Below are 18484 nucleotides of genomic sequence, written 5' to 3'. Positions count from 1 at the left end.
GAAGAGTTGCAAGTCTCCAGCATCATTCCAGGGAGCTGTTTCCCTGTTGCTGACAGAAAAGACAGATTAAAATCCCAAACTCAGGGGTTCCCATCAGCATTGCCTGGTCTAGCATGGCCATGAGTCCGTTGCACTCAGTGCTCCTTCCAGCCCTACGTCCTTCCTCCTACAGGTGCTATGGAGGAAATAGTTTTAGTGGCAAACACAGTAAATCACCTCAGAAACCAAGTCAGAGTGCCTGAGAGTAAAGGAAGTCTCAGAGATTTAATGTCCTTTACAAAATATTATTTCCCTTCCTCTCCAATCACTGTGAATATTCTTTCCTTTTTTAAAGTTCAACCATGGTAATTTCTTGCTCTCAATAAAATCTAGTGTTGGTGAGCTCCAAAGTACTTGGAAATTATAATTTCCATTTTGCAAAATATGAAATACAAAACTTAAAATAAAAAATTCTCAAGAATTCCCCATTCCCACTATTGGTGCAAAATTTTAATTGCTGATCACTGAGATGATTTGCTTCAATAGCATTTGATTGTTTCTTTTTAACACTGATTTCATATAGGGTACAATGAAAGCTGCTGAATCAACACATTAAAGCTTAAATGCAATATTTTGTTTTGTCTGAAAAGTGCTTGTTAAATTTATAACATTTGTAAATATTGTTATAGATACATTCTCTGTCTTTTACTACAGTGCGCAATACAACAGAAAACTGAAAAATATTTTATTCAGCTCTCTACCATGGTTCAGTTATGGAATGAAGATAATAAGTTTCATCATTATGGCACTTGCCATCTTTTCGTTTCAGTAAATCCCTTGTTCTAAGGTTTCTAACCTTTTCCAGCTATTCTGTTTTCATGCTTGGATCATGCCCTTCTTATGAGTCTTCTTTCTAATGTAAATAACTCTGTCTTTTAGCTTTTCTTCAGGTGAGGGTAGGTTTGGAGGGCTTTTTTATATTCTTGACTATTCGTAATTACCTATTTTTTTATCAGATTCTCATTTACCTCTGCATTACGTCTTTTGCTCAAAAATGATTAGAAATAATGATGTATTTCTGAAAGAGCATTATTATTGATAAAGTAATTTAACGATATTTTAATTTTTGCAAACATATTTGCTGACTTTTTCACTTCCATTCAATACTATCACTAATAATGTTTATGTCATTTGTCTTTCTGAATGGAAAATTAAAACATTTTAAGAATCACTAGGAAAAAAAAAACTCTGAAAAAACCCCATATACTTGCACATTAAAATACATTTATTATCATGGTAGCTCTTCACCATCTGGCTTACATCTCTCCAAGGGTTAATGACAGTCATCTTTGGCTGCTCATGGTTTGTCCAATGAAACCAGGTGTGCCCTGCATTGCTTTTGATTCCACAACAAGAGTAGCACATAGCTGTAATTTTGCTCAAATCCCCAGCACCAATATGTTTAAACTGCTCTGCATTTGTGTACTAAGTTTTTACATTTCACCTACCTGCATGGTCTTCAAAGTGCACTGAACATTGCCAAGCTGCTAAGATGCTTAATGGATTCTCACCTAAATGCCTTTTTCTCTTCCACAGTTTGATAAAAAGGTGAAGAACTGAAAGCAGGGTTTGAAGGCATCTGAATGGAGGCTTAGAATCATTTTTCTCAGCTGTAGACACCCAGAGCTGACAGGAGGCTGATCTCTCTGGCTTTCCTCTCCTCCCTTAGGAATGCTCAAGTGCTGCCAGCTTGCAGAGAGACGCTAGTGCAATTTCTTGTGAGTAAATCTCAGTGCTACAGGTAGGGGCAATTTTTAATTCTCAATCTTGGTTTGTTTCACCGAGTAATAATTCCAATGGACTTTATCACATATGTACCACAAATACTGCATGATGTTTTGGCTTCCTTGTCTGTATTGACATAAAACAAGAGTTGCAAGATCAAGACATGTATTCACCTCAAGGCAGAGCTGTTGATCCAAAGTACCAAGTATGGGTAGATACTTGATATTTTGGTTCTTGGAGCCCTTGCCTACTTTATATTTTTTTATCCAAGTTACTCAGCATGGAAGTTTTAAAATTTTCATCTTCCGACTGTTATCTGAGTCAGCCTGACTTTTGCCTAAACCATTCCATGGCTTTTTGTGTGTGATCCCTTTTCTCTACATAATGAACCCAATGCCAATTCCCCTCTTCACTGGCAGCTCAGGAACTTGCTTGAGATTAAATGCAATGTCAGTCCAGTGTCTTAAAAGTCTACTGTTTATTACTAAGTCCTCAGATCTGTCCAAAGAATTACATGGCAGCACATACCCTCAACTTCTAAATGGCAACAAATGTTGAGCAAGAAAGAATTCAGAGAGCTGAATTATCTCGTTAAATTAACTGGAACATTTTAATTTTTACTAGAGTTGAGTGAGCTTGAGTAAATATGACGAATTGGACCCTCACTTCATTTAGCAGACATCAAACACACACAGAACGTTGCCCAATTTAATTTAGCCCTGCCAAGCTGGGAAAAATGCTTGTACAACATCAGTGAAGAAGAAAAGGGCTAAAACTTACTCTCGGTTGAGAGTGCATGCATAAATTCCCTTGACATAAACTGGTGCTGTACATTTATGTGTATATATATGTACCATAAACCTTCCCTCAGGCAAAATCCTCCAAACACCTGCAGTTAGCATTTGTGCTACCATGAGTTATACCCAGTAAAGTCAATAATAATTTGCTTTTGTTCTCAATGGAATATGTAACTCCTGCCTTACACCTTAAGTTTTATCTCCTTTTTCTCTGCTGTCTCTTATCAAACACATACCAGCACAGTCCTTGGTTCAGTCATGCTCAGTAGAGTGGCTTTTTTTTTTTTTTTTTTTTTTTTTTTGCTTTATCCCCTGAGCTTAATGGGCACATTTTGTGAAGAGTGAGCCAACCAGGTAAATAGCTGCTACTATGGAGCTTAAGAGCTACAGCTCTCAAATTAGGAGGTGCTTTTTGTCAAATAGGCCTCTGTAGCTCTAATATTAGTAACAAAACAAGGGCTTTTCAGACAAGAAAAAAAATCTTTTGTCTGACTCTGTATCACACTTAACTCTGTTGCCTTGTCAAATATGTCAATGTTCATATTATACAGCAGCATTCATCTGCGGAAGCAAAAGTGCTTTGCAAATATTACCTCTTGAATACTTTTAATTTATATTTAACAACCAGGTTTGTGAGATGGTACTCAAAAAGAATCGGAGTGAACTATTTAAAAAGTTAGTATAAATAAATTATAGTGATTTATTTGCTTTCCTGTTGCTCTATAGAAAGTTGTTGGCTTGCGCTTCAGGGCAATGCTACCTAAGCATGCTTCAAAGAGCTTTTTTTCTCCTTTTGTTTTAACACCATGTCCACACATGTCTATATGCTTCTTGAATTCTAGTTTCATCTTCTTTGTTGCTGGTGAGCATCTTCTGGTAGAGCACCAGGAATGAGGTACACAGAAGACAGAATGCAGCCCTGAGTAGAGGTGTTATGGTCTCAAATGAATCCAACGCACAAAAACAGTCACCTTTTTTTTCCAACTTCTTAACAAAATTTTATTACTCTTTTGCATGCTTCAGAGGCATTAGCTAGAAACATCACTGAAGGAGTTCCTTACCTTCAGGCTATGCAACTTGTCCCAGTGCTTTAAAGCATTTTTATTGATTTTTTAAGCAAATTTACTTTGAGCACAGTCTTTCATCCTATGTTTTCTGATGACAAGACTGCAAGCCTGGTTGCGGAAGGCAAATGTCACAGACAAGTTATGAGTTTTAAACTGGTCTGTGAAACACTGCAAAAGGATGGCTTTTACTACTACATGTCTGAAACCACAATAACAGTGAGCTACATACCTGCTCACTAAAAACACCCTGGATAGGGTATTAGGCATTCCTTATCTCAATTTTTCAGCTAGTTTATGAGTTTAAAATTATTAAGTTTCGTGAGTAGTCCATTTGCTCATTATGTCTGTAAGAAATGTTAGTTTTATGTTAAAAGAATGCGTTGAGGCAAAGGGAAATGGGGGGAAGCTGCAGGCAGGCTGTCTGGGGTGCCCTGCTTCCTGGGTTCCCTATTGGTCTGTCCTAGGTTTTGAATATCAGAGCTGGTACGGGCTCACAACACTGCCTTGAGTTTTCTGACAACTGCAGGTGATTTTTCCCTTTGAAAACCATGATTTTGTCATCCAAAGCTGGCTTCCCAGACTGAACATATTTAAAGTCTCAGGTCCTTTTTTTATCAGAGATGTGCACAGAGAGTGAGTGACTGAAATGGCATTTGAACAGTGTATCAAGGAATGGCTGAGCAATGTGAAGTTGCTGCTGTGGAGAAGATTTACACTTGATGCCAGTTGTAGTGAGGATGCTCTCTGCCTGCTGAGGAATGCAGAGAGGAGACTGATCCTTGGAGCACAAGGCTGCTTTGGGCTGGTTTGTTTGCAGTCTGTTTTAGGATAATAATTTTACAGACAGCTGTGTTGGGTAAGAAAGCTCCCATTCAGGTACACAGGGCTGAAATAATTAGATGTGCTCCTAAGGCAGAGATAAACATTGTCCTTATATTTTTTGAAAGCAGATGAACTTGCTAGACCCACCCTAATGCTCTGGGTTGTCTCCTTCCTGATGGGCTGCCACCAAAGCTCTAAAGCCCTCGCACACAAAGGCACCACAGGACTCCCACCCTCGACATGAGCGCTCTGCCTGCCTCTGGTGCTGCCTGTCAGACCCTCTTCAGCTGGAATCAAGGTAAAGAATCAGCAGCACTAAATACTGCAGGACAAAGGCATAAACCAGCTTTGTAACCCTGGGCAACCTGGGTGTTTGCTGACTGACAGTGTGAATGACAGCCCAGTTGTCACTCTAAAATATCGTCTTCTAATCATTCCAGATGTCACCCGACAAGATGATGGCGACTAAAAAGGGAATAATTTGGGAAAAGTCATAAAGCCTATTATCTCCTGCTGAAACCATTTCTCTTTGCCTTTCTCTGAAGTCTCTGCAAACTAGATCCAGAATATCCCATATGTAACATGCCAATGGTTTATTAAGAGAGGTGTCCACTTAGAACTGCACTGGGTACCCCATGACATTCCCAGAGAAAGTCACTCCTGAGCTGTGCCACTCCTTCATGTCTTGGCAGGTGACTCCAATCTGGCCATACAGTGGAGCTGAAATATTTCACCTGTTCCAAAATACAACAGGCAGCAAAAGGCTGTCATAGTGGCTGCTCACACACACAGCCTGACAAATCAGAGAGAGGATGGAGATGATCACAACAGCAGCAGAGTGCAGTTTCCGGGTAGAATTCTTATCATTATCTTTTCTCCTTAACAAAGAAAGAAACATCTAAAAATATGGTTAGGGCCTTTCCATTTTACTTAATTCATTCAATTGCATTTTAATTTCTATATGAAGAGAGGACTTTATTCTGAACTTCAGGCTGATTGAAGGGTTGCACATAAAGGAAATGTAACAAATAAAAAAAGAAAATCTCTTTTGAGAAGGACAACAAAACATAGCAGATGAAGTGAAGGAGAAAGGACAGAAAAGACAGAAAATTATAATATCTAAATCTTAACTTTAAATTTTGAAAGCATAGCCTGAACTGCTGAAATTAGAATATATTTTGTCATCCAGATAAAACTAAAAATGAACCCCTAGATTGTTTCATTATAGAAGGGTGTTTTAATGGCATAGACTGCAAATGGAAAACTTTCATTGATTATTGTGTCAATTCCTTCCAAAATCTAGTAGAGGAAATCGCAGACTGCAAGCCAGAAAATTCTGTATATCATTCATATAAAATATCTCAAGGAAATACACTGAAAGGTTTCTGCCAAACTTGCTAGAGAAGACAAAAGTATGTTTAGGACAGCTATTAAAAATCTCTCTCCTGTCAGCTGCATTGGGCCTTATTGTGCCATTGTCACTCACACTGGCTAATAACTGACTCTAATCAATTGCAATGAAAGTAGTGGAATAATTTATGTAGTAAGGGGTTAAATTTGCATTAATTTGGGCAGAAGATTGTAGTAATTTGCCTTAATTAATAATTTCATATTGCTTGTTATCTACCTGAGAAATTCTGAAATGATCAGGATGGCCGCATAGAAGCATGGAAGAATCCCACCTAGAAAAAAATATAGGTTTTCTTACAGGCATTTCTATTAGTGGGTCATGCAAATCCAGTTTCTTCTTAACTTATCAGTTCTCCTTGCCAAAATATTTATATTTATCATGTGGTAGTTGTGAAGTGTTAGCTTGTCCAAAGAGCAGCTTGAGTACAGAACCAAAGGCTTGAACTTCCAAACAGTGAGTTGAACAGTTTTGTGTAGCAAGTTAAGACAAAAGATCGTTCTGAAGTCCCCTCCCATGCCGCTTAGATAATACTGTTTTCTGCTTTTAATAATATTTTGGCCATGAATGCTCTTTGTCATGGAGCAATCTAGAACAATGTCACAAAATGCATTTATTTCAGAGTTAAGATCTTGAAAGTTTATAAAATTAGGTATTAGTTGTCAGTATCTGTGAACCTTAATTTTAGCATGGCTGTGTCTATCTCTATGTATACATATGTGGGTTTTTTTGTTTGCACATTCTGGAGTCCTTTTAAATCTCTGGATTTTTGTACAGATCTACATGTTGTTCATTAGTAGGATCCCCCCTTCTAACTGAAATACAATATTTTTTAATATAACTACTCAATGTCTTGCAAAGTTTAGCTAACAGATGCAACAATGTGCTGATAACCAGCAACTTTTTTTTTTTTTCCAGCTAAAGTTGACATATGTGCTCAAACTGTAGGAATTTAAAATTAAGGGCCTGTAAATGCTGCCCTTGCTTGGTAATCAAGTCCTGTCTGATAGCAGAATTGTTGCAGTGATTCCACTGAGGCAGGCTAAAGTTAGGAGCCAGTAGGAAATAGAAATCTACAAGTGTGCACATTCATCCATGCATCTGTGTACTCATAAACATTTGTTTTCTGCAGACAATTCAAGTGAATCTACCTCGTTATGTATATTATAGCAAAGGACTTTGATTCTCTACAAAACTGAACGTGAATTTTACGTTTCTAAACAGTTTTGTCACATACACAATAAAAATCCACTAAAAAGACTGGAAAAGTGCTTCAAATTCATTCTTTAAATGTACCAGACATAACCTGTCATTTCACAATATTTGAGGACAGGCTTTTTTGCTTCAGAAAATTCAATAATTTTATGTGTTCTGAAGACATTTTCTCTAGAGTTTTGCTATTGGTTAAAAACCTAAAATGCGCTCAGAGACTTCAGTTTGTAAAATTAGTTAGGCTGGAATTTAGATCAGTGTTTGCATAGTTCCTCTGAACCTCTGGATCTTATGGAGCTCTGAGGTGGATGGAAAGTGTGAAAGGAAACACCGGGTCTGTAAGGAGTAATTGTCAACAGCAGATACTGAAAAAATGTTTGCAAGGAGCCAAAGGCAGTCAGTTATTAAATTTATTACTGGATACTGCTAACAGCAATTTAAAAAAAAACTAACCAACTTCTCTTCCCTCTGATATTTCAGCTATCCATTTCATATTGTTCCATTCTTTAGGTTGTATCACTAATACCACAGCTCCAAGGAAGCTCAAAACACTCTAGGGCTGACTTGTATTTGTTACTGATTTTCTTTTATTAAACGATAAAGAAATTATAAAAAATGCTGTTTGTTATCTTTTTTCTAGCAATGTGATGCCCTTAAATACAGCTCAATTTTTCATTTCTATGCTTTAGTGACTTGTTTTGAGCTGCCCATTTTGCATTTTACTCAGTTTTCTATGGAAATTGCATCTGCGTATGCTTCCTCAAGACCAATAATTCATTAGGCATCTGAATTCAAAGAAGTGATATTAACAAAATATTGAATTAAAAAACACAACTAAAATTTTTATTATATGAACTACATTACAGTGCTTTGGCAACTGGTGGTTGGAGAAGTCCAGCCAATGTCAACAATCATAGGAATATCAACATACAAGCCTGGTTCCTCACCTCTTCCTCACGCCTTTGCCCCTGGCTGCTGCAGGAAATAGGACTCTGCCAGAGAGACCTTTGCTCTCATCCAGTTGTTCTCATGCTTAAATTTTATGCTTTGATTTTTCTTCTCTATTTTGCAGATAGTTAGATTACTGAAGGATAAAAGGACAAGAAGAAAAAGTTCCCTATTTTTTTTCACACATGTCTGCTTCTCAGTTTACAGTCTCTCACTGCCTAGAAGGAGGAAAGAAAACTAAGAGGAGAACAAATATTATGGCATGCTTGCTTTCCTGAGGCTGGTAATCCAGCCAGTTGCAGCCTCAGCCTCTATAGCTCAGTTTTCCCAGTAGCTTTAGGAATAGTTCCTGCAGGCTTGGCTCTGGACCATGGGAAATTAGTTTGTAACGAGCATTCTCTAATAATTTATTCCAGGATCTTTAAACTTTTGTGTGATTTTCCTATAAAGAACAGTTTCTCTAGAGCATGTTAGATGGAAACTATTTTGCAAGTTCATTAGAAGAATTTCCATTAAAAATCTGTTTGAGGAAGCTCCTTCCTGATTCTGAAAATGAAGTTGTAAAGGAGCAGTCTTTTTTTAAGTTGTATTTGTACTGGGAATTCTCAGAAATCCCAGCCAAGAATTACTGTAACATTGTACAAGGCTGAAATTCCCTGTAGCTCTATGTTTAGCACTTGCTAAGACCCCATGGCAGCATATGCTTTTCTAGTCACATATTTACTCTCTTTGACTGAAAAGAATGGAAAATTTACTATCTGACTGTGTGAAATTAACTATCTTTAGTCATCTTGGTCAAACTTGAAAAACTGATTTATTTATTTGTTGTCTATCAAAATGCTCCTGTTTACTCTTGATTTTCCTAATTTTTGCTTGTGTGATTAAGTACTGTCTCCTCCTGTGAAGCTTGGATGGGAATATGCTTGAATGTTTTGCTAATGTAAGTCCCAGGATTGGATCCATTCCTACAATTTTTGGGTTCTTTTGAAAAAGTTGAGGTTTTAATTGGTCTTAATTTTTCAGCATAGGGGTGTAAGACTGTAATTCACACTTTAACAATGATCGAACGCTTTAACTGTATGGTAGTTCCCCTTCAATATGTATTGTATTTAAAGGTCAAATTAAGCCTTGATGAAAGTTTTTGCTTTTAGCTGTTCATTGCTATTTTATCTATTGCTTCAGCTATAAAAAACTTTTTTATTTAGTTGAGGTTTGTTTGTTTCTCGCTGCTAAACTTTTCCAACATTTTAAAATTCTTCATTACATACAGGTTTGAATTTTGACTTCTCTTTGGAGTATTTTACAAGAACAGAGATTTTACATGCTAAAATGCTTTCTGTAAAACACAGCTGTAAAAAAAAGTGAAGTAAGTCTATACTTTATGGCTTCTTGAAACTCTATTCTTTTTAAAAAGGGTTTATGTAATTTTACATAATTCTTTTGGCAGGAATGTTTATTGCCCAGCTGGGTGAAATTATTAATGTACCTCTCAAGCTGCATTTTCAAAGATCAGTAATAGATATATATAAACCTCTTTGAGGGTCCTTGATATGTAGGATTTTTATTGGACACCCTTGTTCCACTTCAGTAAAAGGATGACACAAGATGTTTACTTTTAAAAGTCTCTGACATCCTCCTGAGAATGTTTTGATAGAATGGCATACATTTGGTTACAATTAGTAAGCCAAACAATTTTCCATTGTTATCTCACTGTGTTTGTCTAGACCCTGTAAGGAGCTTTCAGAAAATATCCATCTCCATGTTTTAGTTAATTGATTGCAAGTCCAGTAGGATTATTCTGTTTTATAAAGCTCCTTGTCCTTTTAGTTTTATCACAGAGGTTTTACACAAAGGCACGTGGTAGAAAGCAAAAGGGAAATACTGGCATGGTTAAGCATAAAGAGATATTGTACTTGTATCAGGGCTAATATTCCTGTGTGTGGGAAAAAATATCCATGTGTTCCTGCTACTTCTGTGTGCAAGATGTTATACCCGAGGGCTGAAAGTAATAGTAGCTGGTGCGAAAGTATTCACCAATATCAAGTGCAGATGAAAGCTTTTAGAGCCAGCTGAAAGCTGAGTTAATAATTCTTCAGCTTAATATTTGAACTTGCACTCTGTCTGGCATAATAAATGATGGGTGACTTAATTTTATTTGAGTTCTATTAGAAGTGTGATTAAAAGACTCAAATCCTTATCTGACATCTTTGCTGTGTTGTTTTGGTTATTTGCCATATAATCTAGAATCTCATCTTTCCTTTTGTATGATAGCTGAAATCCATCTTTCTGTTGAATACCTTACTTTCTATTTAGAGAAAGGTAAGTCTCAGCCAAGATAATTGTCTGTCTGGGTAGCAAACATTGCTACATCCATCCCATATTGCTCGCAGTTGTTTGGAGGTTACATGATTAAGCTGGCTGTAATGTGAATTAGTGCCTATGTCACAGAAATTCCCCGTGCAATTATCACCCCTTGGAAATGCTGCAGTGCCAGGTTTAGGCCTGATAACAAGAACTGGTGCTTCTGTGCCTCCTTTAATCATCCTCTTTTGTTTACACTCTTTTTGGAGAAGCCACTGATCACAACTCCTGTAACAGTAGGTGCATGCTGGCAGCAGAGGAATTCAGAGCTTGTCATATTCTGCTTCATAAACCTGTGTCCTTGAAGTCTCCTGCATCCTGCCCTGTCAGACAGGTAAAGTCATGCTGCTTTTATGAATTCTTGGTAGGAGTGGTCAATACTGAATTGGATAATTCCCTTTTGAATTATGACTTTAACAAAACAATTCTTGAAAAGGTCGGCTGGGTTTCAGATGAGTGCATGGGAAGAAAAGCATGAGAAAGCAATTTGTCCTCCAGAGGAGGGAGAAGGGGCTGCACTTCAAGCACTTTCTGCAGTTGTCACCTCTGCTGCTCCAGCAGGGTGGGAAAGGACAGACTTGCCCAGAGCTGTCCCCTGTCCCGTGCTGCCCTCCAAGCAGCACTGCAAGGGAACGTCTGTCGTGGTCTCTGCACCGCAGCACACAACTTGCACCTCAGCGTCTCTGCACCAACATCTCTGTGCAACAAAATCACAGTGCCTGTTGTCTCCAAAGCTGGAACTGAGGGTTAGAGCCCCTCAGTGCATCTCGACAGCAAATTCAACCCTTTTCATTCCCTTGTCACCAGAGCTGAGTTATGTCAGTTCATGTTCTCTAGAGCAGTTTGAATTCAATTTAGCTGGTGATTAAGTTACTTTGTGTGAATTGGATGCTGGTAGGAATGTTTGTTCAAAGGGTTAACTTAACCTTCCCCAAGGTTGTAACAGACACTGGAAGATCAAAAGCTCCTCCAGACTCTCAAAGAGAGAGGGAAAAAAACCTGCTTGCTTTTACAGTTTTCAGTCAATGTCTTCCTTCTGGGAAGCAAGTCTGTGTTTAACACACTTAAACTCATGGTACAAACAACTCATTTTGTCTCTAATCATAAACATAATTTGTCTGGTTTTTCTGTTCTTCAGATTTATGCAGTAGCCATGTTTGTCAAAGTATTTGGCACCAGTGACATCATCTTTGTTGAAATGCCGGACAGCGTGATGAGTCCCAGATGTTAACACACACCAAAAGCTGAGAAAGAATGAAATATAAAGATCAACTGTAGCAGCTATGGAGGTAATAAAAAGTGATTCTGTTTTCTTCTAGTATTTAAAAATAATTGTTTCTGTATTTTTGAGGTTTGTTTTGCATACATGATCAATTAGGGGCTGTGCTCACTGTTATGTGTGTGCATAAGGACTGACTGAGATATGAATTTGGATGAATGCTGAGTAAAGCATGATCTAACTTCATAATTGCACTATTTCCTTTGTGGTTTTTTCCAATCTTTTACACTTTGTTTGTGCAGATAATGATATATGCAGAATATGTACTGAGATCTAAACATGCCTCCTTCTTAACTGCCAGGATTTAATTTGTCATTGGATAAGGGTCTTCCATGGTTATGTCAGCACATCATGTTTTCTAATGCACTGTAACATGACATTCCAATGTAACCCAGAGTAGCACCACTTCCTAATGACATGTCATGACTGTGAAATGTAGAAAGGATGTGACTTGCTGTGAATCAGGCTTGCTTTTTTTTATATATTTAAATAAAATCCTTCTCCGTACTCCAAAAGTATCTTTCATAGAAATATGGTTTAGGTTCCTAAGGGGAAAAATCATGAAGTGACCTGGGCATGGCTTCATAGTGTCCATATATCTACCCAAGTGCCTCATGCTGCCTGGTAAAGCAGGCATTAACAAATAATATATCCATCCATCCAGAGCATCCTCAGAGGGACAAGGCTGACCTAACTAATATTTGCATGGAGAATCAAGCAGAGATGTTTGCTTAATTTTCTGCTGATAATGAATACTTTCTTTAGATCATTCTGTTGTCTAGATACTGTTCACTATCATGAAAATTTTGATATCCACAGTCAAAAAATTGACTTGGAAAATATGTTTCTTTAATTTAGTGCAGCAGTTCTCCAGGCCTTACAGGCATAATAAAAATTGTATTAAAGTCACAGAGAGAAAAAAGAAATTTAGACTTTTCACATTAGAGTATTGCATCCTATAAAGGTGATTAATCAGCTTGATGTGTAACACGTATGCCATTGTCTTGTCTTAAAAGCCTTCATATTAGAAAAGATACAGAAATACCTCAAAATATAAACTTGTTTTAGTTCTTTTTAGCAGATTATCCTTCATGTATTTTTCGGAGTGAAAGTTGTGGCATTAGTCTCAATAGAAGTTTTCTGAAACCTGGAAGCAGTAGTGATAAGGTTTGTGGAGTTGGTTGGGGTGCAGTTTTCACTGTGCTGCTCAGTTCTGAGCCAGCCATAGGACACTGACATCTCTGAGTGTGTGGGAATTATTCTGAAACTATTTGGATTTTTCTTACCTTTTCTTTTAGACAGCTAATTTGGGAATAAACATTAATACCCAGATAACTTACATTGTTCTTTCTGTTTATAGGATTGTAGTCAGTTTACATCTGATGTTGATACATGAAGAATATGGGATTTTTTTCATGGGTTCCTAAAGCTCTTAGGACTTACAGGTGAATCTTTCAGATACCCTTACTAAACCTAACATGTCCACAGGACTTTGCTAGATCTCATTTTCAAAATTACCTATGTTAGTTAGGGGTCTAATTCACAGTTCTGAAAGCAGCTTGGATGCTTAGTACATTAGATCTCACTGACCTTCAAAGAGACATCTAAGCATTTATGGTCAGATGCTGAATGTAAGAGGAGCCTGGTAGGATCCTTTTTATAGTGTTTCATCACCTCAATCCCTTTGAAATCACTTTAAACATTTTCCTTCAATTTAAAAAATGGGGCATGGATTTCTAAATCATATGTATACTTAAGAAAATATTACCTATAATTTATTTAAACCTCATGAATACTCCAGGAAAAAAGTTTGTTGTGGATTCAGTGTGTGCTATGAATTTTGGGACAAATCTTGGGGTTTTGCCATTGATGTGTCATTTTTTGTCATTACTTGCTGAGGTGTGTCATTAGAAATCTGAGTCACATAGGCCATGTTTAAATTACATATTAGATGACCCAAGTGTTTAAGGCAAGCTGGTGTAATTCAGCATCACTTTAAGAAATTTGTACCACTGTAAATCAACCCCCTCAAAGTCCTACATCTTCCTGAGTGGAATTATTTCACCTTCTCAAGTATTTTCTTATACCTCATTTTAGTCAGAACCCCCTACCTTCCCATCCCTGGCTTATCTGACTGTCTTGTGGCACTGATGCAATTACTGTCTCTAAATACACTCTACTGTTAGTCTTTAAAAAATGTAAAAATTTCACCTGAAACACAAACATACCTGTTTCAGATAGTGTGTGAAAATGCTGAAGAAGAAAATCTCAAGGGGCAAAACAGAGAGAAGTTTGCTGAGTGGTGAGCAAAAAGTTAATTGCATACAGTTATGGTAATACAGTATCCTATCATGTAATCAAATATCACACAACATAGTATTTTTCTATGCTTTTGTGTTATTTTTATTTGCTGAACAATTAATAGGTTTTCAAACAGAATAAGTTTACCAACAGCTTTGCCAGTTTTGCTTATTTTCTTTCATACCTCTATCCATTTTCCAGCAGTCATTCCCTTTCCCCTCCATTCTTATGGCCAGAGAACTGTGCTATGACATGCTGAAAAACATTTACTAAGGTGATTAAAAGTCACGTTCAGAGTTATTGGTTACCCACCCAGTGACTTCTTGCCAGGCCACTACATTTATGCCAATCTGTGTTATCAGACTCTCTGCCAGCATAGCTTTAGTGCAGTGGCTTTTCATCAGTTCTGCTTAAAATACATGGAAAAACATTTTCCAGAAGCCATGCATGTGGTGTCGAGTACAGACTTTGCAGCTGTCTCTGCAATTCTTAGAAAGGTGAAAAAGCAATGACTTGACACTCTGTACCATCCTAGTCTGATTTTTTTTTTTGTCTAAGGTCACCTTATCTTTGTAGATCTTGAATGATCATGAATATTTATGATGGCATCAAAAAATCAAGCAGCTGCAAATTGTTTACAACATTTTTAAGAATATGAAACCAGCTTCTACTATACATCAAGTATATCTGCTAGAACTGGATGAAAACGGAAAGCTTTTGGTTCCATCCTATCCTCTTATGTACCTGAGAGCTGAAAAATCATCTGTAGCATGATTCCAAAACACTAATATGGTCTGTATAGATAAAAGGTAAAACCTGAAGTATCAAATTAATCATTCTAAAGGTAGCACATGAAAGTAGTTTAATGAAATATTAATCTGCAATAGATGCCATAAAACTTTGTGGAATCTTTCAAAATGTTGAATCACAGTCTGTGTAAAATTTTATCTCATTACGTTTCTTTCCTGCTTTTAGAAAAATACATTCTTCCATCACACAGCAGTTCAGATGTGCGTATTTGAAAAAAAGTGCACATTAAAAATGTACACAATATTGTCCTCAAATATTTGTTGGATTTTTCTTCTACAGAACCATGATTTACAATCTGCTACAAATTTAATAGCTAGCTGGAGAAATAGGCAGAAGTAAACAATTTTAAATCTGCTGCCAAATTGGTATTTAGATGACATTTATTGTATGAAAGCATCAAAATATTTGGTTTACTTCAAACTGGAGGAATAATGCATGTGCATTAGATGAGGCACGCTATTTGCCTAAAAATTATCTTGAGTGAAAAGGAGGATAACTGTTCAGTCCCCTGGACTATGATTTTCAAACTTTTTGTCGCTAGGTGCTGCCACCAGAGCTGTGGTGACAGCAGCCTCAGCCTGCAGCTCTGCACAGGCTCCCATGTCAGGGGCAGACCCTTGCATATCACTTGTGGTATGTGGATTTCAACTTGGGAGTGCTGTGTTGAAGCTCTTAATCCATTAAAATGCAACCATGCTAACAAACAAACTATCTGATTTAGAGACTGCAGTGTCGTTTTACCTCTCTTTGGGAGGTTTCATATTTTCTGTATTTGGTTTCGCTATTTCTCCCTACCCATTAAATGCTACTTGCACTGTCCCTGGGATTTTCACTGAAATACTTTTGACTTGGAAAGCATGTGGGATTTTAGGGTCTTCCCTGGTTCATGTTTAAAGAATAATTCAAAGACCTGTATGCTCAGAGGTGCCTGTCCATTTTGCAAGAGGATCTCTGCTGTCTGCCTTCTAGTTCAGTCTGTTCAATAAGCAGAACAATGGACTCCATTTCTTTTCCTGCTGCCCAGAGTTACAGATTGCCACAGACCATCCATCCCTGAGCAGCATTGCTTTACAATTCAAGTAAACCTCCTTCAACCAGCATGCAAGCCTTCATCAGAAGGCGAAACGCTAGTCTGAGAGGATAATAACTGAGACATTCTTTTAATAAGGACCATTTTTAAATGTTAAGAATGACTTGTTTTAATTGAAGGAGAGGAAAGGAACTCCTACCAAGAGTCAAAGAGATCCCCCAGAGCTCTCTGAAGTCTTCAAATTGTCTTGTATAGAAATGCCTGAGTATCAGAAATGAACAAAGGTTATAAAATCTTTCCAGCCATCTCACTGTAAAGTTCATCTGAGGAGGTTATTCTCTTCTACAGCTAAAAATTAGGCTTTAGTTTAAAATCAGATACCTGACCACTCTATTTACTGAAGGCAAATCATGAGACTCATTTTATAGACCCAACTTTTGCTGAGTTTGTGTAAGCAGGGATGCAGAACAATTACCATTCATCCATTCTTTTCAATCTCCTATACAATATCCACCTGTTCTGTCAGACAGCAGGAATGTTTGCCACAAATACAGACTACTGCAGGGACAGCAGCAGGTGTATGGCAGCAACAACTAATCAAATCAGCTGAATCGGAGGTGTGAGCCACATTGCACTTCTGTGCAGTGAAAATGAGCAGAAAGGACACAGCTAAACGGTGGGGAATTTTTGTTTTGTTTTATTTTTAAGATCTTGTTTTTAAATTATAGGCAGTGCAAGTAGTAAGTGCAAGAAAAAATAATGAAGACTTGAAAAGAAAATGACACTTCATCCTTCCTGCAAGGGACAGGCAAAGTGACATAGGTATAAGAGACACCCATTGTAATCACTCTCAAAAAGCAAGGCATGGGTTTTGATTTTCCTAAAGAAGCAAATGCAAAAGAACTCTTGTCTGTACCATATGACTCATGATGCTTCTTTACCAGGCTTAAAGAGAATTGAACTTGAGTAATAGCACCATTAGAGCTCTTTACCAGGAGCTAGTTCCTGTGGTTTCACTGGGTCCAGCTGCTGATGACTCACAGAGGAAGTGGCAGAGATTAGGTGCACAGGGAAAAAATCAGAACAGCTCAGAAATAAAGGAAATCAACCAAGCATTACCTTTTGTGCACAACAGAACAATGGCTTAACAACTAAGGTTCAAAATGATCTGTCTTATTCCCCTCATTATTCCACAAACCTGGTGCTATTCCTGTTGGAAAGACCACCAGGAAACATGTGAACCACTGTGGAATACACACTGTAATCCATGGAACATCTCAATTAATATTCCCTCTTGACTACAGCTAGAACAATACATAGCATCAAGCAGGTTAATCTCCAGCAATAATGCCTTTTGTAAGATCAAGAGGTCTTTCTCTTGAATTAAGGTTTAAGTGAGGATTTTGAAAATTAGTTAGATATTCTGCATAATGTGTAGTGGTGGCTACAGGCTCCATAGCTAGGTAAAATGCAAAGACACAGTCTTGTTTTCGTTAGAAATATTGTTGTTAGTAGTTTCTCCTTTGTAAATTGATATTGGTTCCCTGTAGAAGAGAACTAATTCCTTCAACAGGATTTGTTACAAACAAATATATTCAAGTTTGTATAAAATTTGAACATTGTCTTCAGTATTCAGCTTTGTGCAACAAAAAACTATGTCCCTAGCAGCAAAAAGTTAAAACATCTAACTTAAAAGGGAAGATACAGGAGAAAATATTCTGGATCTTGTTGAAATTACTGTTGTACAGTAGTAGTGCTGCTGTTAGATCACATCACTACAGTCTCGGACACGTAGCTCAGGAGGTGTTTTCTTCTTGGAAATTGCAAACAGTTTGAGCTCTAAACTGTTTGGGGAGGAGTTCTAGCTGAGTTGCTACAGATTGGTAAAGTAACTTACTAGAAAAATATGCGACTATTTTGACTAGATTATACCAGTTCTTTAAAAAAAATTTTTGAAAATTAATATTAAGAGCACCCTAGGAAAAAAAATTACTGATTTTGCTAGATCAGCAATTTATCCTACTTTTTAAAAATAAATAGACAGTTTTAACCACGTTCTACTTCTTATTTTCCATAAGAATTTCAGAGGCAAGATCAGTTAGTAATTATTCAGTGATACATTTTATAAACATTTGCCGTAGTGATTCATGTAGAACAATTCACAACCAGCTCTTTACTTTACTTTACATGTTTACCATCAGGCATTTCAAACCCCACAAGGTGACTCTGTGACATTGGTGCATGGCCTCTGCCACACAGAGCTTTGAAAAGGCCCACGCTGCCCTGAGCTTCAGGTGTGCTCCAGCTTATGCAATAAGCACTTGAAAAAGTATTGCCAATAAAACAGATGCTTGTCCTGGTGTGTTCCTGCGTGGAACCAAACATGAATTCACCCCATGGCCTCTGTTCTCCCCTGTGCCAGGGCTGCATTGTGTGCAGTGAGCAATAGAGGCAGAAGGTTTGTAATGGGGTGTGTGGGGTGCTGCTGACCTGCAGCACCCGGAGCCCTGGGCAGAGCTGCACCATGGAACTCCTCTTCCCTGCGAGCAGCCACATGGACTTCATGCACTCAGGAGCACTTGGATGGGTCAGGTCAGTTCATTTGCTCTTCTCTCTTAAAAGCCCATTATTTCTGTTTAAATATCTTCAGTCATCTCATCCATATTGACTCTTTGGCACATAAGG

The 18484-nt window shown here is 37.6% G+C and overlaps 1 long non-coding RNA gene across 1 annotated transcript; it reads left to right on the top strand.

The window, feature by feature from the left end:
• Nucleotides 1-1581: 1581 nt before the first annotated feature.
• LOC117000838 lies at nucleotides 1582-18262 on the top strand. Its single transcript, XR_004418860.1, has 8 exons — nucleotides 1582-1757; nucleotides 4579-4748; nucleotides 9289-9384; nucleotides 10617-10713; nucleotides 11518-11668; nucleotides 13019-13103; nucleotides 13896-13960; nucleotides 18222-18262. It is a non-coding gene; the product is annotated as an uncharacterized LOC117000838 (long non-coding RNA).
• Nucleotides 18263-18484: the final 222 nt, after the last annotated feature.

Source organism: Catharus ustulatus, chromosome 10, assembly GCF_009819885.2.
Source record: "Catharus ustulatus isolate bCatUst1 chromosome 10, bCatUst1.pri.v2, whole genome shotgun sequence".
In the NCBI taxonomy this organism is placed as follows: Eukaryota; Metazoa; Chordata; class Aves; order Passeriformes; family Turdidae; genus Catharus; species Catharus ustulatus.
Note: the sequence above shows the minus strand (reverse complement) of the source record. Positions and strands in the feature narration are given on the sequence as shown.